This window comes from Engraulis encrasicolus, unplaced genomic scaffold, assembly GCF_034702125.1.
Source record: "Engraulis encrasicolus isolate BLACKSEA-1 unplaced genomic scaffold, IST_EnEncr_1.0 scaffold_461_np1212, whole genome shotgun sequence".
Taxonomy (NCBI): Eukaryota; Metazoa; Chordata; class Actinopteri; order Clupeiformes; family Engraulidae; genus Engraulis; species Engraulis encrasicolus.
The window spans coordinates 1-23,303 of record NW_026945766.1 but is presented as its reverse complement, the minus strand read 5'-3'; the positions used below and the strand labels follow the sequence as shown (position 1 = coordinate 23,303).

The following is a 23,303-nucleotide window of genomic DNA, read 5'->3' as shown; positions in this document are numbered from 1 at the left end:
TCAGTCGCTCTGTACACCTGCTGCCAGCATTTTTCGGATGCTGTCCGATTCAACGCCTCGCGCCAGATTGGACCGCACCATTTCACAAGAGCTCAGGGGGAAGGGTAAATGACAATATAATAAAGAACTGACGAAAACGTTATGGAAATCGACAGTTGTGTGTCTAATAAACTTATTTCCAATCACTATTTCTTTGTAATTAGAAATTTCTAAAAAAAAAAAATAAAAAAAAATTATTATTAATATTTTATTATCCCATCCGCGGGCCGAGGGCCGTGCTGCGTTGGGCCGGGTCGTTAGAATCAGTACCACCTTTCCCCCCCCTAGCGGCGCCCCTGTTTGTACTAGTATTTAAGCATTCTTTAAAAATATGTACACTTTAAAATGTATGTACATGTACTCTTTTGTGTATACTCTTGTATTGACAGTGTATTTGTATACTATTTGGGAACAGAACCATAGAATCCCTTGGGGACATCATACAGAATTAGGGATGCAAATTATCAATTAATTCATTAATCATTAGTTGATAGCCTTATCGTCGACTTACGATTAATTGATAAGCGCCGTTTCTCCCCCTAAATCTCAATGTTTCTCGAAAAAAAAACATGCCCATTTCACCTGGGTCTCTTGTCAGTTGAATTGTCTTAATGTTTTTAAATCGATTAATGCATTGATAGACTAAAGTCGATTAATCAATTAATCGTTTGCATCCCTATACAGAATACAAGTTTTTTGGTGAAGTTGGATGACGAAACAGCCAGAGAAAGAAATCAATTTCAACTTCATAACTCAACAACCACAATGTTAAAGATTCGTAGGCGCAGTAATGTTACATAAGGGGTTTGGCATAAATGGCGTAGTATGAACTCAGTCCATAACTGGTCTTTTTGTGCATAGCTAGACACTTTTATTTGTACAATATTCATGTATGAACATTTCTGTAGTAAAACTTGGAAGTTATATTTGTGCAACAGACAAGCACATCAGGAGAGACCTCCATCACCTGCCTCCACCTGTCTGTCTATGAAGAGTGACAAGTCTCAAGATCGTGGCATCACATTCCAGCATGGCGACCCTGTAGAGACATCAAGGTAAGTTGATGAAACATGCTTATGTTAAAGGTTTGTTTAAAGGGACACTGTGTGAGATTTTCAGTTGTTTATTTCCAGAATTCCTGCTACCCATTCCCTAATGTTTCCTTTTTCATGAATATTTACCATTTTCTAAGTTCATAAAGTATTCATTATGTATGGAAAAATTGCACTTTTCATACATGAAAAGGGGGATCTTCTCCATGGTCCACCATTTTGAATTTCCAGAAATAGCAATTTTTAGCTGCAAAAATGACTGTACTTGGGCCATACTAGAAAATATTAGTTTATTACTTACTAAACTATCATGAAAAGGTCCAATTTGGCAATAGGCGACACAGTTTCAATGAGCAGCATAGTTGCAGTACCCTCTTTGACCATTTCCTGCACAGTGTCCCTTTAAAGAGCTATTTTGCCGTTACTACGCCATTCCACTGCCTGAGTGGGACATACAGTCACCTTCATGCTTAATTTAATTTGTACCAATATTTTTTAATAAATCGGTCTGCTATTGTGCAGTAGGCAAGTCCCTGAGGAGAGACCTCCATCACCTGCCTCCACCTGTCTGTCTATGAAGAGTGACAAGTCTCAGGATCGTGGCATCACATTCCAGCATGGAGACTCTCTAGAGAAATCAAGGTAAGTTCACAGCAGATTTGTGAGAGGTTTGCTGTTGACTGAGAATGGATAACTGGTATATAGAAATTGAGAGTCTGCAATATTGAGAGATTGTGGTCACTCAAGCCCAGGGACACATAATATACAGTATATCACGAAAGATAAACAAATTTACTTTAGATGGTGTCAAGCATGTGTGGTGGTAAACAAGTGAGTTTTACAAAAAAAAGTGTATCCTCTCAATAGCCACAGGCAGAGAGAAGAAACCATTTAAACACTGAAATGCACATGATGCATTTTTCACATAATGGTTTTGCTTTCTTGTGTACTTCATTAGCTGCTGTGTTCAGAAGGTTTCTGTTGTGTTCCTCAATTTAGACCTAATCTGGATAGTTTATCCAGTCATCCTTGATGATCTTATCATATTAAAAACAAGAAAAAAAATATTTTTCTGTCATATTCTTCTTCCCAGCAGCAAAATGGGGAAAAATATTTCACATGCAGTCAGTTCCCTGTCAACCCAGATTCCAGAGTGCAATTTGGATCATATATTGCAGGTTTGAATGTCAATAATTTCTATAATGCTGCATAGGGACACAATTGGTTGCACCGTAATATGCACACAGAGTTCAGAAGACACAAAACAATCGCAGAACGCTCCACTTTATTTGTAATATTAGAACACTTGTATTGCACTGAAGAGTAACCTGAAATATTTGTGCTCTAGGAGCTTGAAAATAAGATCTTTACATTCCTGAGGAATGAGCTGAATAGATTCAAGAGGATTCTGAGTCCAGACTACATAGAGAAATTTGAGCATGAAGATGATGCTGATGCTGAGAGTGATGCCAGAGAAGGGGCTCTGAAGATGGCACTGCACTTCCTTAGGACCATGGACCAGAAGGAGCTTGCTGAAAAACTGCAAGAAAGTAAGGATCGTTTTGTTATTCTCCCCTGTTTTTATTTGTGCTGTTAGGTATGTTAGTGTACCAGACAGTATGTTATTTACTGTGTGCACTGTACGGTATTCTCTGTGCCATTTGTTGTGTTTTTGAGAATCTCTTATTTTATCCGTGACATAGATGAAAATGATACAGTTTGTCGCACTGAGTTGAAGAAGAGCCTTCAGAACAGGTACCAGAGTGTGTTTGAAGGGATACAAATGCAAGGAGGTTCTGCTCTGCTTGAAAAGATCTACACAGAAGTCTACATCACAGAGGGAGGAAGTAGGAAAGTGAATGAGGAGCATGAAGTCAGACAGATTGAGATGAAATCCAAAATATCAGCTGGACAAGAGACACCAATCAAATGCAGAGATATCTTCAAACTCTTACCAGGACAAGATAAACTGATCAGAAGAGTCATCACAAAGGGAGTGGCTGGCATTGGTAAAACTGTGTCAGTTCAGAAGTACATACTGGACTGGGCTGAGGGCAAAGAAAACCAGGACATCCACTTCATATTTCCACTACCATTTCGGGAGCTCAACCTCATCAGAGAGAAACAGTACTCTATGATGACACTTCTCCACCACCTTTTCTCAGAAATGAAACCGTTAACCTTTCAGAGCCAAGAGAAGCGCAAAGTGTTGTTCATCTTGGATGGTCTGGATGAATGTCGACCTCAGCTGAACTTCCAGAAAAGTCATAGTTTGACTGATGTCACAGAGGTGTCTTCAGTGGACATGCTCTTGACAAACCTGATCAAAGGTTATCTGTTTCCCACTGCTTTAGTGTGGATCACCTCTCGACCAGCAGCAGCCAATCAAATTCCACCAGTGTGTGTTGATCGTGTTACAGAGGTACAAGGCTTTAGTGACCCACAGAAGGAAGAGTACTTCAGGAAGAGGATCAGTGATCAGAATGTTGCTGAAGGAGTAATCTCCCACCTCAGATCATCTAGGAGCCTCTACATCATGTGCCACATCCCAGTGTTTTGCTGGATTGCTGCTACTGTTCTTCAGCAGGTCATGGCAGGAGGTCAAAAGGTTCCCAAGACGTTGACAGAGATGTATACATACTTCCTTGTCTTTCAAAACAGACAGCGGGGCCTGAAGTTTGAGGACGTCTATGAGGATCCTCAGTGGAACCAAGCTAGTCTCCTTGGTCTTGGAAGACTAGCCTATGAACAACTGGAAAAAGATAACCTGATATTTTATGAAAAAGATCTGAAAGAATGTGGTGTTGATGTGGAGGAGGCAGCAGTTCACTCTGGCATCTTCACCCAAATGTTTCAAGAAGTATCAGGGGTGATCCTGGGGAAGGTGTACAGCTTTGTGCATTTAAGTATTCAGGAGTATCTTGCAGCATTGTATGTGTTCCTGATGATGAGAAATGAAAGAAAAGACCTTGTGTCAATAGAACAACCACAAGCAAGTCATTTTTGGTTTGAAAGAATGTTTCCTTCAAAGATGCAGGAATCAATGACTGCTATGCAGAAGAGTGCTGTGGACAAAGCCTTCCAGTGTGAAGATGGACGCTTTGATCTTTTCCTTCGTTTCCTTCTTGGCCTCTCGCTGGACTCAAACCAGAATCAACTACATGGCTTACTGCAGAAGCAACACATTCAGACTGACAATGAAGAAACAATCAGGTACATCAAGCGAAAAATTTCAGAAGCTCCTTCATCAGAAAGGGTGATCAACCTCTTCCACTGTCTGAATGAACTCAATGACCACTCGTTAGTGGAGGAGATACAGAGCTTCCTGAGTGCAGGGACTCTCTCAGAAGCCCAACTCTCACCTGGCCAGTGGTCAGCACTAGTGTTTGTGTTGCTGACATCAGAGGACAACCTGGATGTGTTCGACTTGCAGAAGTACGGCAGGTCTGATGAAGTCCTGGTAAGACTGCTGCCTGTGCTGGAGGAATCCCAAACCGCTCTGTAAGTATGATTGCAGCGTATATGTGCTTTCTTTTTCATATAGGGGTAAAATCCTTGCATGCAAGCATTAATGTGACTGTGAGCAAGACATACACTTACTGATGTTGTTGTGTTCCTCTTAAGGCTCAACCACTGTAATCTCACTAAACAAAGCTGTGCAACACTGGCAAGTGTCCTCAGCAAACCATCCTCGAAACTGAAGAGTTTGGATCTCAGTGGAAACACGGTTGGATTTATTGAAGTTGGAGAAATTTGTAATGGGCTGAAGACCTCAATCTGTACTCTTGAGATGCTCAAGTAAGCTGTCATGATAATAAGCAATTACACACACACACACGCACACACACACACACACACACACACACACACACACACACACACACACACACACACACACACACACACACACACACACACACACACACACACGCACACATGCAAATGTCACCATGACCATCATACTTTTGTCTTCAAGGAAAAATATTATGCTGTTATTTTCTCTCTACAGCTTGTCTAACTGCAGTTTTGGAGAGGAAGGCTTCAGAGCTCTTGCATCAGCATTGAAATCAAATCCCTCACACATGAGAGAGCTGCATCTGAGTGGGAATCAAGCAAGCGATTCAGGAGTGAAGCATCTTTCTTCTCTTCTGGAGGAACCCAACTGTAAACTGGAAAAACTAGAGTGAGTATCACAAGACCACACACTACGCATTGCGTAGCTCAACAGAATAGCCATATAAAGTGTGGCAATGCAGGTCTATGGATGCAAACAAAGCATCATCAAATGTACTCATAAAATACTTTAAAAATAATGTTAAAGTCACCTGAGTGCAAAACAAGCTATGTAACCCATCCTGTGGTCACTTTTGTCTTGATGTTAATGCTCCCATGTACTTCCAGTTATTATGCTAAGCTATGCTAATCATTCTGATACCAATTAATCTAAGCCCTGAAAACAAGGAGACAAAATTGATATGCACATTCATCAGTAATGCTTGTAAATAATTCAAATATGTGAAAATCAATATGGGTGGACTGTTCCTTTAAAAGAAACAAATAAGATGTGTTATTTTCTCTCTACAGCCTGTCTAATTGCAGTTTTGAAGAGGAAGGCTTCAGGGCTCTTGCATCAGCTCTGAGATCAAACCCCTCACACATGAGAGAGCTGCAGCTGAAAGGGAATGAAGCAGGAGATTCTGGAGTGAAGCATCTTTCTTCTCTTCTGGAGGATCCCAACTGCAAACTGGAGAAACTAGAGTGAGTATCACAAGACCACTTATGGCTCGTTTCCACTGCTCATATTTTCCCCGTATAGCACACCTCGGCAACATTTTGCTTTTCTTTTTTGTAATCAGCATTTTTAATTTTTAAAATACAAAAATAAAATCACATGGTAAAACAAATACACTCATGGTGTACCGTCAAGTACACATACAGATACAAGTACCCTTGTAACACTTGTACACAAGTACCCTTTTAACACTTGTAGACAAGTACCTTTGTAAACACAACCTTAACTAACAACATTTTGCTTTTCGACTTGCGCTCAACTCAGCTCTCATCAGCTCAAAAGTCAGCTTGCCGGCTGAAGCAATCTAAACAGTCTGATTGGTGAAGAGGCGTGCCCTCGCACGTCATGCCTTCACGCCGGGACTTGTATAAAGGCACCGTAACAAACAATTGCGGATGAAGACAGAAACGGTTAAGCCATTGCAGGGCTATTCCTTTCGGTAGCCGTTTCATTTCCCTCCGCTGGGGAGCAGGTCTATTCGTCCATTCACGTTTCGGCAGCAGTCGTGTCGTCCACCATGCATTCGTTTTCTCCAACAGAGGAGCCTAGTAGTTTTGTCCACATTCACATCTCCACGTTTTTGTATTATTGACTTCAGTTATTATAAAATATAAATCAGCGCTAGGCTGTCAGTCTCCATGGACATATATAATTGATAAATTAGCCTATTTATTACTTTGATGTTTAAATGTTAATTTAGAAAATAGTGATTTATAAATAAATCAAATTCTGGAAAACGGACTCAGAGTTGCTGATGATAGGGGGTGTACGGAGGGACTGCACATCAGTTAAATAACATTGAACAGATCTTTCACACCATCCTGGCTCCAGCAATTTACAATACAAAAGTATTCGCAGCCTTTGCTTAATTCTTTGTACAACTACCTTTGGCAGCAACTACATTCATTTTTTCATTTCGAAATGAAAAGGCATTGAAAGGGAGGTCATCGGTGTGTGTTTCAACCTTTCAGTACATTGAAACTGTACATTTTGAGTCTGCACCTGGCTAAAATAGATGGGTGTGAGTTTTTGAATCCTATGGAGAGTATCATGATCTGCTTCTGTAGTCACAGTGCATGTTGACATGCATGCTTCTTTAGGTGTAATTCATATTTCCAATGTTGACGGCATTCATACATCCCCAAACGATGTCAGTCCCACTACCATGCTTGACGAGCCAGATGATGCACTTTTTTGGTCAAATTCACTTGTTTACCACCACACATGCTTTGACAATTTTATAAATGTTTCGTATGAGGGGTGGAAATATTGTGAAGTAGTAATGTGCAAATTAGCCATTAGCCATTAGCTTTCTTGATCTTAGCGTGAAGGTAGCCAGATGTGACACAGTGGGTTGGCCCGCGATGAGTCTTTCTTCGGGTTTCAGTAAACACACACCGTGTGAATCGCGTACGGCGGATAATTAGACTCAACTTGGAAAGAATGGTCGTCGCACACTCGGAACTTCATGCAGTTACATTTAATAAGACCAACGTTTTGGCTTACACCTTCAAAAGCTAATTTCCTCTTGGCCTTTTCTCTTTAATTGTCATCCAAGTGTCTAGTTGTCATTTGAAAGAGTCCCTTTCCCTTTTTTTCTCTTTTTTATTATCTGGTGAGGGCGCTGTGTTTAAAAGCCAGCAGCAGCATCCTGTCCGAGCCTAGAATGACTTGTATACATAATAATGCACGTGCAAGTACAAATTATGCATCTTCGACGCCATTTTTCGTTTTATCCTCTTTACATTTCTGCTTTTGGGACGGAACTTATTGTCTGCCTGACACACACACACACACACACACACACACACACACACACACACACACACACACACACACACACACAAACACACACACACACACACACACACACACACACACACACACACACACACACACACACACACACACACACACACACACACACACACACAGTCACACACACACATGACATTTCAATACAGCAATGCTCCAGTTGATGCAAATGTCATCATGGCCATCATACTTTTGTCTAAAAGGGACTGAAGTTATTTTCTCTCTAAAGCCTCCATAACTGCAGTTTCGGAGAGGAAGGTTTCAGTGCTCTTGCATCAGCGCTGAGATCAAACCCCTCACACATGAGAGAGCTGCAGCTGAGTTGGAATCAAGCAGGAGATTCAGGAGTGAAGCATCTTTCTTCTCTTCTGGAGGATCCCAACTGCAAACTGGAAAAACTAGAGTGAGTATCACAAGACCACACACTGATTTGCTGTCTGTGTTTTTGATAGTGAACTGTGCAGCCACACACACACGCGCACGCACACACACACACACACACACACACACACACACACACACACACACACACACACACACACACACACACACACACACACACACACACACACACACACACACACACACACACACACACACACACACACACACACACACACACACACAGGCATTATTATTATTATTATTATTATTATTATTATTATTATTATTATTATTATTATTATTATTATTATAAAATGCTCATTTTAATGTCATATGACAATCATATTGTTGTCTTTAAAGGAACAATCCCCCTCACCTCAGTCCACCTCATTTCATATATAGTTAAGTCCAAGTAAAATATGAGAATACATTTAATTTTTCATCTATGTGTTTACATTGCCTAGTTTAACAGTATATACAAATAAAGTGTGGCAATGCAAGTTTATGGAGCAAACAAAACATCAGCAAATGTACATATAAACTACTTTAAAATGAATTTAGAATTCACCAGAGTGCAAAACAGCTATATAAATCCCGTCCTGTGATCAATTGTGTCTTGATGCTAATGCTCCCATTTACCTTCAGTGATTATGCTAAGCTATGCTAATAATTATGATACCAAGAAATGTAAGTACTGAAAACACTGAGAGGAAACTGATATGCATATTCACGAATAATGTTTGGAAACACTGGAAATATGTGAAAATGAAAAAGTTGGACTGTTCATTTAAAGAAACAAATGAGAAGCATTATTTTCTCTCTACAGCCTCTCTACAGCGTATCTACAGTCATTTTGCAGTTTTGGAGAGGAAGGCTTCAGAGCTCTTGCATCAGCACTGAGATCAAACCCCTCACACATGAGAGAGCTGCAGCTGAGTGGGAATAAAGCTGGGGATTCAGGAGTGAAACATCTTTCTTCTCTTCTGGAGGATCCCAACTGTAAACTGGAGAAACTAGAGTGAGTATCACAAGACCACATACTGAGTTACTGTCTATGTCAGGGGTCGGCAATTAAGTTTGGACGCGGGCCAATTTTTCTTCTCAAAATAATTCTAGTTACTGAATTTTTATCCCTTGTACTTGTCCAAGTGTCCCCAACACGACAGTCCTTTCACCAATTTTGTGTAGCACTGGAAAGTTTTCCGTCTGGCTCTGGAATTGCTGTTGTTCCCGCGTTGCGTATACTGTGTGAAAGCGTCTTGATTTTAAGATCAGCAGATTCATTACAAAGCACAAGTTAAGAGCTGTCACGCAAACTTCGAGCTGTCAAGAGAGGCATTCAAATGTGTAGGCCTAAATGACTCTGACTTGCTAAACTGTGAGTGGATTTGATGATTATTTGTTACCTTGCCCTCTGGAGGAGGGAGACAGGATACTTGTTTTACTCAAGATTACGCGCACTGTCGTGCCAATACCGTTGCGACCTGTGTGGCATGGATAACTGCAGGGATGTTCCACCTATTATTTTTGTCAATTTAGGACTATCATCTACACCTCAATAAATGTTTCGAAATGCATGGAATTGCTGTATGTATGCCCCTTTTTTTAAATAAAAAAGGTCAGTGCGGACATGTTTTTACACTTTTACTTTTACCAGTAACAACAAAACTACCCCAGCGAAAGGAGTCAAAACGTGGGTCAAATACAAAAAAATAATGGTGTTATTTTCTCTCTACAGCCTCCATAATTGCAGTTTTGGAGAGGAAGGCTTCAGAGCTCTTGCATTCACGCTAAGATCAAACCCCTCACACATGAGAGAGCTGCAGCTGAGTAGAAATAAAGCAGGAGATTCAGGAGTGAAGCATCTTTCCTCTCTTCTGGAGGATCCCAACTGTAAACTGGAGAAACTAGAGTGCGTATCACAATACCACATACTGAGTTACTGTCTATTATGTCAGAGGTATGCAATTAGCATATTAGCAATTAACGGGCCAAATATGGCCCGCCATCAATTACATTCAGCCACGAGATGTAGCAAATAGTATTGCAGTGCAGTGAATGCAGTCAAATAGCCTAAATGAAAAAAATGCAGGCAGTATTAGTTCCATTCTTCTTTGTTTGTCCTGCGTTCGGAATCAACAAAGTTTAACAATCTTCAGTTAATGAAGCACAATTATGACAATAAATAACTGGCAATTGTATACATTAGTTAAGGCAGGTTTCTAATGCATTGTGTACACCAAGCGTGACCTACGCTACCTGAGCAGCAGAAGTCATTATTTCTCTATGGAGGGAAGGTGAATAAAGCTACCAGAGCGAGTTTGCCTGGTGCAAAGCGAACTGAGCAACCAGAGCGAATTTTAACTATTAAAGTCAAACTAATCTTATGGTAATGAGCTATGACACGGTTCGTCGAAAAACCAATTGGAACGTTATATCTCCGTTTGTCCCAGGCTGTCAAGCCAGAGCAGTTATGTGATCAGCTAAATCAAACTTGTCAATGCCGCGTCCAGCGCAAATAAAATGAATTCATGGCGAAACTTCTTCAACCACCTGGGTAGTGTAGGTCGTGCTTGGTGAACACAAGGCATAAGGCAGGTCACCCATTTCATGAGAGAGACGCCAGGAGACGCAGCAGTCGTCATATTATCTGTAGGCTACATAGAAGAAAATTAATCTTTCAAATCAAAATCAAATTACATGAAATTAATTGCATTTATGTTAAATAGCATTTATTTATCATGTAAATTGTCTACCCCTGGTCTATGTGTTTGACAATGAGTGTGGATTATCATGTACTCTCTCTTTCTCTCTCTCTCTCTCTCTCTCTCTCTCTCTCTTTCTCTCTCTCTCTCTCTCTCTCTCTCTCTTTCTCGCACACACTCTCTCTCTCTCACACACACCCTAGTTAAGACACCAGTTAGGCAGGATGTACTGTGCCTAGCTCCTTAGCCTAGCCAGCTAACCCCCTACAGTGGTCTAGGGTAACTGGGAAGCCGTGTGGGTGGAATAAACGGTTGTCTATCAAAATGCCTTAGTACTCAAAGCATCAGGATGGCGCAACAGCCAACCACACTGAATCCACACACAGCAAACTGTAGGGGCGTGGCCGAGAATAGTTCCGGTCGGAGCTTGACAGGACAGGCAGCTTCGCAGTCAGATACAGCGAGATCGCACACTGCTCACTATCACAACACAATGTCTATATGGGTTAACGACTAGTGTGTTTTGATCCTAAGTAACATTTAATGACCGCAATTTTGTTCCACATCTACAACAAATGGTCTAATAACATAACTTGTGACTGTCTGTTTCTGTAAAATGCTAACAGTTGCTTACCCGGCTAAACTAGCCCTGTCAGTTCATGTCAGTCTGAGAGATTCGGTGCATTCGGTGCAACTCATTCTGACTGGAATTGAATATTAAATATGGCTATTTACCAAGGCCTAAACATATGGTCAGCAAGCAGGCAAGTTAGGCCTATATCAACTATCTTCTAAGTATTGTAACAGCTGCCAAAGAAGTACTCACACCAGGTTCCGTTTTCTGGGTTTAATTCAACACAGCATCAGTTAATGGAGCACCGGAATCCTGTGACTATCATCAGTCAGTGCCGGCATTAACTGACTAAATAAGAACTTGTGCGAACACTTTAGAACAACCATCAGTTCCATAACAGTCCCGTTCAAGGTCCCATTCATTCTGTCCCCCCCAGCTATCAACCACCACTGTGTTATATTTGACAGCTGTGATATTTGGTCGCTACTTTATTAACGGATGTTGTCATTTAAGAAATCGTTAATCAAACAATTTCAAATGATATAGCACCGGCGGCCAACCTAACCACCATTCCATGTTAAGCAGAGCAACTTAAAAGAATTGAAATAACTCGCCAATTTAGTGGCAGTTATAAAAAGACCCATGGCATTAAAAACAAGACATTTGGGAGCTTTGGAAGTATACAAGTAACTTACTAAATAGATGGGAATGAGACAAAATGCATTGATGATGTTACAGAAATAAAACGCATCACCACACGGGCCAACCAGAAGCCATGGTTCACAGGAGACGTTCACAGACTGCTGAGGGCCAGAGACAAAGCCTTCAGAGCAGGAGACGTAGCTGGCCTAAAAGCAGCAAGAGCAAACCTGTCCCAGGGCATCAGGAAAGCAAAAAAGGAATACTCGGACAAAATAACAACACACTTCAAAGACAGCAGAGATGCACAGAGCCTGTGGCAGGGCATACAGGCCATCACGGACTATAAGCCCGCACCACGAAGCTGTGACATCAACACCTCTCTGCTAAACGACCTGAACAGTTTCTTTGCCCGTTTTGAAGCACAAAATGACACTCATCCACAGAAAACTCCCCCTCCCCCCCATGATCAACCCCTGTACCTGTCCTCTGCCAGTGTGAAGAGGACACTGGCCACCATCAACCCACGCAAAGCAGCTGGCCCAGACAACATACCTGGCCGAGTGTTGAAGGATTGTGCAGAAGAGCTGAAGGATGTCTTCACAGACATCTTTAACATCTCTCTGGAGCAAGCAGTCATCCCATCACTTTTCAAAGCTGCTACCATCATACCCGTGCCGAAGAAATCATCACCATCATGCTTCAATGACTACCGTCCTGTAGCACTGACGCCCATAATCATGAAGTGCTTCGAACGGCTAGTCCTGTCACACATCAAAGCCACCCTACCCCCCACCCTGGACCCCTACCAGTTCGCATACCGAGCCAAGCGATCCACGGAGGATGCAATCTGCTCTGCCCTCCATCCAGCCCTCTCCCACTTGGACAATAAAGACTCATATGTGAGAATGCTGTTCATTGACTTCAGCTCAGCATTCAATACCATAATACCACAACAACTCATCAGAAAACTGGACAAACTAGGTTTCAGCACCTCCCTCTGCAACTGGCTGCTGGACTTCCTGATGCAGAGACCACAAGCAGTACGGGTAGGGAATAACACCTCAAGCACCCTGACCCTGAGCACGGGGGCTCCGCAAGGTTGTGTTCTCAGCCCCCTGCTGTTCACGCTGCTGACACATGACTGCACAACGACCCACAGCACTAACCATCTAGTGAAGTTTGCGGATGATACAACACTGGTGGGCCTCATCACTAAGGGCGATGAGACCCACTACAGAGAAGAAGTAGACCTGCTGGCCAGATGGTGCAAAGACAACAACCTCCTGCTGAATGTCAACAAGACCAAGGAGATTGTTGTCAACTTTCAGAGGGTCCAAAAACAACTGCCACCACTGACCATCGACGGTGATGCTGTGGAGAGAGTGAGCAGCACCAAGTTCCTTGGAGTGCACATCAGCGACGACCTCTCTTGGACCACCAACACTACATCACTGGCGAAGAAGGCCCATCAGCGTCTCTACTTCTTGCGCAAACTAAAGAAGGCAAGTGCTACACCCTCCATCATGACAACATTCTACAGAGGAACCATAGAGAGCGTCGTGTCCAGCTGCATCACAGTGTGGGGAGGAAGCTGCACGGAGAAAAACAGGAAGACACTCCAGCGTGTTGTGAACACAGCGAAGAAGATCATTGGAGTACCACTCCCCTCCCTGCAGGACATTTACACCGCACGCCTCACCCGAAAAGCACTGATGATCATCAAAGACACAAGCCACCCTGCACACAAACTGTTCAGCCTCCTGCCCTCTGGAAAGAGGTACAGGCGCCTCCGTTCCCGTACCACCAGGCTTACAAGCAGCACGATGCATCAAGCAATCAAGATACTGAACACTCAACCCACTCTCCCTTCACTGTCAGCCTCTAGCCAGCCAGGCCACTGACAACGCTCCCCCCCCCTCATCCCCACCACCATATCTGCGACTGAACACTCCACCTGCACTACTACATCTGTGACTGAACTTTCAACCTGCACTAACTCAAAACATACACATGCACACACACACACACACACACACACACACACACACACACACACACACACACACACACACACACACACACACACACACACACACACACACACACACACACACACACACACACACACACACACACACACAAGCACACTGCACTTTCTGCACTAAACCCAAACATACACACACTGACACACAACTCATACTCACACACATACACACACACACACACACACACACACATACACAGGTACACACACACAGACGCACACCGCACTTTCTACCTGCACTAAACACACACACACACACACACACACACACACACACACACACACACACACACACACACACACACACGCACACAAAACACATACAAACACACACACACACATACTGCTGCTGGTGTATTTAAATAAAAACCTTTTTTAATTATTTATTTCTTCAAATGCTACTATTACTATGTCAGAACGCTATAAAGGACTTTTAGGAAAAAGAACAACAAAATACCTCCTCTTAATGTATGTTCTCTACAAGTCTTCTGTTGTCCAGTCTTGCACTTTAAATGTCTGTATGAGCAATGTCTACGTCCATACTGTCTATGTCTATACTGTCTATGTCCTTACCTAGATTAGTCTATGTCTGCATGGGAGAGCAAGAAACGCAATTTCAAATTCTTTGTATGACCAGTGCATGTAAAGAAATTGACAATAAACTTGACTTGACTTGACTTGACTTGACTTGACTTGACCTCGCCGACCGAGCTAGCGGCTAGCCCACCTCTCGTCAAATAACACAGCTAGCTAGAACTAGGTATCCATCATGTTGACAACGATCATATTAGTTTATACAACTATTTAACAAGCCCGAAATTGTTCAACATTTCGCTAGTTGGTCAAGGAGCGTCCTGTGGTTGAAAACGAGGCTGAACTTTGTAAGTGAAAACACAATTTACTACGTAACTCGTTTTAGTGGCTGTGATGGTGGTAAGACGCATTCATTCCTAGGCTAGCCATAGTGCTAGCAGTTTCAAGGGGCGTGTATGTTCTTAAAGCTCAGCCCAGCCCCTCATCTTGCTTCTCACGATTTGATTGGCTCTGTCGTCAGATAACTTTCAGCCTCGCTAAACGACCAGGGGTGGCTAGACTGGCCCCAGCAGCAAATTCAATTTGCGGCCACTAGGGGTTTCTAGATTTCTATGCTAATGACTCCTTACAGTGTTCGTCAGTTGATCTAATGAAGTGTTTTCTTCTCTCTCTACAGTCTGAGGTCCTGCTGTATTACAGATGAAGGCTTCAGGTGTTTTGTAGCAGCTCTGAGATCAAAGCCATCATCCCTCAGAGAGCTTTGGCTGTGGGGGAATCCACTTGGACCCTCAGCAGAGAAGGTGCTCTCTGAACTACAACAAGATCCAAACTGTAAACATGTAAAAATATGTATATGAACATCCTTCCATTCCCATGTTGTGTGCTGAAGCATGCATAACAGCCATGAAACATGCCATGAAACACACACGCGTCATTGATCACAGTTATGCAGTACTGTTTACAATACTCCGAAATACAACTGAGCATTAACGTCACATAAATATGAGAAGACACAAGATATACGTCACTGATTGCAATCAGTCTGTAAAATATCAGTCCTGTGTATGTCTATGTCTTGGAATGGTATAGAGAGAGAAACGTAATTTCATTTTCCTTTTACTTGTATGACTTGTGCATATGAAGAAAGTGACAATAAAAGCTGGCTTGACTTGATTTGACTAATACAGTACTGTATACAGTGCTCTGGAATACCCTCCACTACTGAGTATTAAAGTCACATAAACATATGAAGACACAAGATATGTGTCACTGATTACAGTGGGGATGAATGCAGTGGTTACATTTCCATGAAGTGTTCTGTAATTCTCCTCCACACTGAGTATGAAAGTCACTAAACATGAGACACACGTCACTGATTACAGTTTGGATGAATGTTATCACTATAGTCTGGTCATGGAACTGGTACTGGCTGTCAGGTTCAAGAGAGTGTGCTTATGACTGTATTTGTGTGTGAGTGGGCATGTATATTGCGCTTGATGTCATTATGTTTTGTCTTTGTGTACCTCTATAGTGTATTTCGCTGTATGTTTTTTTTTATCCATGTTGGCTGTAACACATTATGATTGGTGAAAACAAATTTCCCCTTGTGGACAATAAAGGCAATCTAATCTAATCTAATCAATGGATAATCAATGGGTTTCATGTTTTTTTTTTAAAAAAAAATTAAGTACCACCTTTCCCCTGTACATAACATACTGTGTATTCCTGCTTTTCAACTTCATGTGACAGTAAGCATGTGTCTCTGCACTGTATTTGTTTGTACCATACTTGCATCATCTCACTATTATTGTAAATAACTTGTACATTTCCACATGATTTTCTTCATTTGTGTTTAAGTGTTTATATCGATTTTCATGCTTTTATAATAAACATAATACATGTGCAGTGGTGAGATGATGTTTTCGGTTTGACGTCCACTTATTTGTTATGAGGGTTCAGTTCCCTCACTCTCCCTCTCTGGCTGGTGTGTGGTGGATGGTACACACACTGATGGAGAATGATGTGATGGACCCCTTCAAGGCAAGGTCCCTTGGGTGTCTTCAAATGTGCAGTTGCTGTTTGCCCATGCTAGATTGTAATTCTTACACACACTTAATTATATTATTAAAAACACCTGCATGCTGCTGGTCTAAGTCATAATGATGAAAGTGAAGTGAAAGCCCAACAGGGAAACTCCAACTCCCATTGTCATTGTGATACAGCACTCCACAGCACACAAGTGAACACTGTACACAAGGAAATTGCATTTATGCTTCTCCCGTGCAAGGGGGCAGCCCCCAATGGCGCCCCAAGGGAGTAGTGCGGTTGGTAGGTACCATGCTCAGGGTACCTCAGTCATGGAGGAGGATGGGGGGAGACCACTGGTCAATTACTACCCCCACCCACCTGGTGGGTTGGAAGTCGAACCAGCAACCTTAAGGCTACAAGTCTGACGGTCTAACCACTTACCCATGACTGCCCATGATACCAGTCTTGCTGAGTGTACAGGAGCAGTATGAATTCTAGAAATAAACTACAAAAAATATTACACGGTGCACCTTTAAATACACCTGCATGCTAATGGTTTTCCCAAGTCAGAATGATACACAAATCCCCCTTTTCGTGCTGTGACCAGACCTGCTAACCGCTTACCCATGGCCCCCTGATACCAGTCTTGCTGAATGCACATGCAGTAGGTCTATAAATACAGTAGTGCTACAGGAGCTTCTTGTAGATTTGTATGAATGAATCCACATACTGTTGTAACACCGAATATTAGCCAACTGTTGCAGACACAAAACACATCTATACAAACTGAACATGGGATAGCATACAGTTCAATATAATAAATAAAATTGAACAGCTGCTGGTAACTATTATTTTTAGTATTCAAGTGTTTTGTAAGTCCACCTCCCTAACCACTACGCCACGGCTTCCCCCTAGTAAACAAGAGGGTAAAAACTTCTCTTCTCCTACCATCAGAACGACTTCTCTTCAATGAATAGTGTATTAATTAAAACAGGTTAAGTTTGCATTATTCCCTTGTTTCAATTAGGGCCTTCTTTTCTCATTTTGTTCAATTCCTTGACCGTAAGGATGCAGGAGACTGACGCGCGAAAGGACGAGGATGCGTTATTGTTTCTCCTCGATGATGAGTGGATGGTTTATTTAACAAAAAGGATAACATAAACTTGTAAATCCAACAAGTAAAACAAGGCTTGTATGAAAACATAAAATGAAAAGAAATGGCTCTTAAGAAAGCATGTGCTCAGACTGGGTGTGTCACCTGGTTACTGAATACATGATTTTTTTCTGATTTGTTTCTCTACAACCTGTACTACACACACACACACACACACACACACACACACACACACACACACACACACACACACACACACACACACACACACACACTCTACAACCTGTCCAACCTGTTCTGCCTCCCAGAGATAAACATGAGCCTACAATAGGCCCGGTGCAGTAGTGCGTCACAGCAGTGGCGGAACAGTTGCATACAGGGCCCCAGGGCAAAACACTGTCAGCCCCCCCCCATACAGCCTGAAAAGGTCATAACAGGGCCCCCACCACCAATATGGGAGGGCCCTGTGCACAGGTGCAAATGCCCTGCTTGCCCCCCTATAGCGCCACCCCTGCGTTACAGTGCAAACAAGACAGCACATAACTTCACCTGCGAAGACGTCTTGTGACTTTGGCGAGATGACATCTTAGTCTAGTTTCCTGATTTAAAGTATTAACATGATTAGGGCTCGTTATTTATCAACAGTTTAGCAAAATGTAAGAACAATAGGCCTACCAGAGTATATTGTATGTCGATCACCAATCACGGCTTCGGTGGATTTCGAGAAATGTAGACAGAACCGTATGATACTGGTAAGTCAAAATACCTAAAAGATCTGAACTATTATTTTCTTTTAGCTGGTCCAACACCTCTGTTACTGATGTGCGCATATTCTCTACTTAAAAAAAAAAAAACAATTTACTTTCATGTTCTCCAACATGTCATGTGAATGATTTATGTTTAGGATTTATTTGTTAGTAAGATATTGACAGCTTGGAATGCAAACAATCAAAATGGAAAAGGAAAATAGAACAATAGCCGTGTATTTTTGTAGCTTAACTGTGAGAATAGTGTTTTTATTTTGACAGTAGGTATTGGGTATCTGTCTACGTGTTGTTGTTCCCTAATGTGTTTTGTTTTGAACCGATGTGTCTTCACAATGATGCCATGATATTGCAGTTTTTGCAATAAGTGTCTTCTGTTTCTAATATTGACATTTTGGAATGCAAACAATCAAAATATAAAAGGAAAATAAAACAATAGTCATCTATTTTTATAACTGTGAGAATAGTGTTTCATTTTCACAGTAGGTATTTTCAGGTATGTGTATACGTGTTGTTGTTCCCTCAGGTGTTTTGTTTTGAACCGATGTGTCTTCACAATGATATTGCAGTTTTTGCATTACGTGTCTTCTGTTTCTAATAACGTGTGGTGTTTATGAGTTGCCTGACCCATTGGCGCCTAGAGCACAAGCCAAAAAGGCTGCTGAATGCCAAAGCCCTCTTTAAGAAAAGTTGCCTTCAGCCTATAAAAACCTAAATATCTTAGCCTTTGAAGCACATACAAAAGTGCAATAAGTTGCATTTAAACCATAAGACCCCCATCTTGCATTGGAATGTGTTCATTCAGCTCTAACATAACAACATTTTTAATAACATTTTCTCAAATCTCATGACCCTTAATGTTGCGTCATACAGCTCCAGGCAACAGGGCCAATGTTGTGCAATGCAAAATCCAGCATCAATGGGTTAAAGGAGCAACACACAATTTTTGCAAAATTGATACAAAAATGTTAATCTGGACGTTTAAGTGAGCGTAACACTGTATAGATATGGTCTCTTGTAGATAAAGTGCTACAGTCTTAAAGCAAAAACTGTAGCAAGACACATGAAAATGCTAATTCCATTTCTTGTAAAATTGTCTGTGTAGGCTATACAGAATGTGAGGGAAATGTTTTGTATTTTGGTATGTCTGTAATGCAGCCTCCAGATGGTTATCCGGTGACGAGATAACCAATGAGGAAAACTGAGCAATGGAGAAACACAGCGAAACAGAGGAGCAGAGGTATGTGGCTTTCTAAAATGTATATTTTTTAATATTTGTGTGCATTTCATGCTATGACAAATAACGTTAAAAAACAAAAAAACAAATTGAAGTATGATCTTGAATGATGATCTTAAATGATGTTATGTAAGATCATTCCATCATATGGGAAAAATGAACACTGAACACTCTTTTTTTCTAAATAATTTTGACAAATGATTCTAAAACAAACAAAAAAACGATATATGGAGCTCTAAAACTTAGTATCTAGAAAATTGCCTGTAAAGCAACAATATATTTGAAAAATATTGGTTATACCAATCAACACAAACTTGTAATCAGTGTGTATTAATTTGTGCAAGTATTTCCACATACTTGTTCAACTGGTGCAACAAATGTTTCCAATTAATTTTGCATATGTAAGGTTCTCTTTCAAGCTAATTTAATCTGTAAAACAGCAATTCATATGCTAAAAAAATCATTGATGTTGATAATGGAGGAGTGCTGCTTCACTTTTGTCTCTTTAGCAGGTGCTCTTTGGCTCAAGGAGATAACATTTCTTAAATTATGGTCAGACTTAGCTCCAGTTGTGGCTGTCGATAAGGTCTACCAAAGATTCCAAGGCACACTGCTGGTACCAGCAGTGTGCCTTGGAATCTTTGGTAGACCTTATCGACAGCCACAACTGGAGCTAAGTCTGACCATAATTTAAGAAAACATAGCAATTGTTGGGTAAATATGTTTCATATGGTGCAACATATGTAGCTTTAGGTACACTGTAACAAATAGCTGTTTATTTACGGCAATTCTGCAACAGCATTCTACTGTCTTTCGAAAAAACAACTAAAGACAACTACTGTGAAAATATTACTTTGAGTCACATATTGAGCATAAACAGTAAGTACTGCACAATAGCAGTATTCGCCGTTGTGGAAAAAACTAGAGATGCACCGGATCCTGATTTTTAGGATCCTGCCGGATACCAGATCCACTGCTTAAGATCCTGCCAGATCCGGAACCGGATACAGGATCCTACAAAAGGGTTGAAACATATAGTCTACTCGCACACGTGGGCCCTTTTTATTACGTTGGCGCAAACTATTTTTTAGACTCATTGGCTTATTGCCACACTGCCTGCAATAGCCGCTTCCAAAGGGATTTCACTCCATGCAGTGATTGGGGTTGTGAAAGACTGAAAAGCCTAGGCTTGACATGCACCAGACCCTGATTTTTAGGTAACATGCCGGATACCGGATCCACTGCTTAAGATCCTGCCGGACCCGGATCCTGTGAAAAACTCTATTATCCTGACGGATCCGGAACCGGAACCGGATCCGGTGCATCTCTAGAAAATAACAAGTTATTTTAGGCAGCACCATTGAAACCCATTCATCCTCCACTTGTCCGTGATCACCATCAAACTTCAATACCACCTGAAGAACTGAAGTCATTCTGACTGGTTAAAGATTATCTGATACTATCAAGCATGATGAAACAATTTCTAAGGAAACTACAATACTTAAAAAGTACTTGATGCAGCAAAGTGTGAGTAGCACATGCATTTTGATAGTGATGAAAGTGTGAATGGCTGAAACATTTTAAGAACTTGTAACACTCTTGCAACAAGCAGCCCCATCTAAACCAATCTGCTAATCAGTGCCTGGCCTCACCTGAGTAGGGCTGTTATGCCATTATTCAATTACGGGCGTCACCTGCCAAGGGCCTGATGACTCTGGTCACATGGTACTCTTACACCTGTATATAAATCTGGACTATCAACACTTCAGTTGCTTGCCTGCCTGCTGGCTGGCCTGCATGGCACAGCATAGCACTTGTTTGCCTACAAGCTTGCCTACAAGCTTGCTTGCACACTTTCCTCTTTGTGAAAGCTTGCTGTATGTGGCATCATTTGTGGCATTGTTGCATATAATGTGCCTGCTGCAAATTAGGCATTGCTTTGAGAGCTAGCTTGTAGTGCTTGTTTGCTGTGGCTACTTGGTGCAAAAATAATTATTTAAAGACTGATCAATGCTATATTCATCATTGGCTCATCAAGAGATAGAGTAAAAAGCCCACCTTGTACACTATCATTGTAACATAGCACTGCATACTCTGAAATTTTATTCATGCCCACACTTTCAAAGGACCACTGCAAACCATTTTCTCAAATACAGCATAGCGCCATAGTATCATGCTCAAGGCACTCCAGTCATGGTGAACGATGGGCGGGTGGGGTGGTAACATGGCCAGGGTACCACAGTTATGGAGAATGATGGGTGGGGTGGGAAGTTGCCATGGCCATATTCATGAATACAACTATGACCCAGTATTTGCCTGTCATCACACAGTACAATTCAACTTTTTAACTGAAATGTGCAGTTATTTTACTTATACTACTGCATAAATATTGTAGAGCACTTTTAGTTAAACAATACTAATACTGTGAACGTTCTGTAGAGTACTGGTTATTTAACAGTTTCAATTGCTGCTGAAAAAATGTTATAATACTGTGATACATTTAAACAGCAATGAGCTGTATTTGATTTTTTGGTGTGAAAATAACAGTAGAATTACAGGTAACTATAATTGCCAGTAACTGCCGCTATTTTGCAGGGAAATTTCCTTACAGTGTAAAAGTTATGGTGTATGTCAAAATTTGAGATTTCACACAATGTGTTGTTGCATCTTCTGACATGGCAGCAGTTTCATTCAAACCTTATTGGCCTTCTAATGAAAACCTATTAAAGGTTGTGATCTCAAAAATGTTTTTAAACATTACATGTGGTCTGAGAGCTATAGTGAAGTCATCACGAGGCCACAAGCAGCAAGGGATGACGGGAGTTAGGATATTAGAAAGAAATCAATGACTCCTCAAATGTTCGTTGCTCCACTGACAAACATACAACATACACTCTGGAGACAATGGACTACTTCTGTGTATGAAATGCATTATACAAATAAACACGTTCAGTGTGGCAAATAGAGCACAGTTATAACATTGGTGATGGTCACTCCAACTCAGTAACCTTTGTGTTTAATTTCCTTTGTACTAGTAGATTAGCTTTCTTTAAAAATGTGTACACTTTCAAATATAAGTTACATCATTTGTTGTATACTCTTTTTATGGACGGTGTATATGTATACTCTTTGGGGACAGAACCATACAGTAGAATCCCTTGAGGACATCATACAGAATACACATTTTTGGTGAGGTTGGATGTCCAAACAGCCAGAGAAAGAAATCAATTTTCACTGCATAACCCAACAACCACCATGTTATGTAGGCTTTGCTATTAATTTAAATAATGGGTTTGACATGGAAGGTTAAGTATAAATTCAGTCCATGACAGGTAATTTTTGTGTGCAGTTACGCACTTCTGTTTCTATGATATTAATGTATGAGGGTCATTCCACGCCAAATCTCCGAATCATCCCGCACGACCATCTCAGATTTGGCAGAAAAAAATCAAGGAGGTTCACAAACGTCCCAATAGGAAAAGTGCAAAATTATAGCTCTCAACTCCTCATAGTTTTGTCATTAAAAATGTTTTTGTCAGGTACCCCCCTGACTCGTTTGGAATAGACTTCTCTGAGGAG

At 41.3% G+C, this 23,303-nt stretch overlaps 1 pseudogene; it reads left to right on the top strand.

Annotated features, from left to right (window-relative positions):
- The first annotated feature begins 1,069 nt into the window (after positions 1–1,069).
- On the top strand, positions 1,070–15,412 carry LOC134444120 (NLR family CARD domain-containing protein 3-like; annotated as a pseudogene).
- Positions 15,413–23,303: the final 7,891 nt, after the last annotated feature.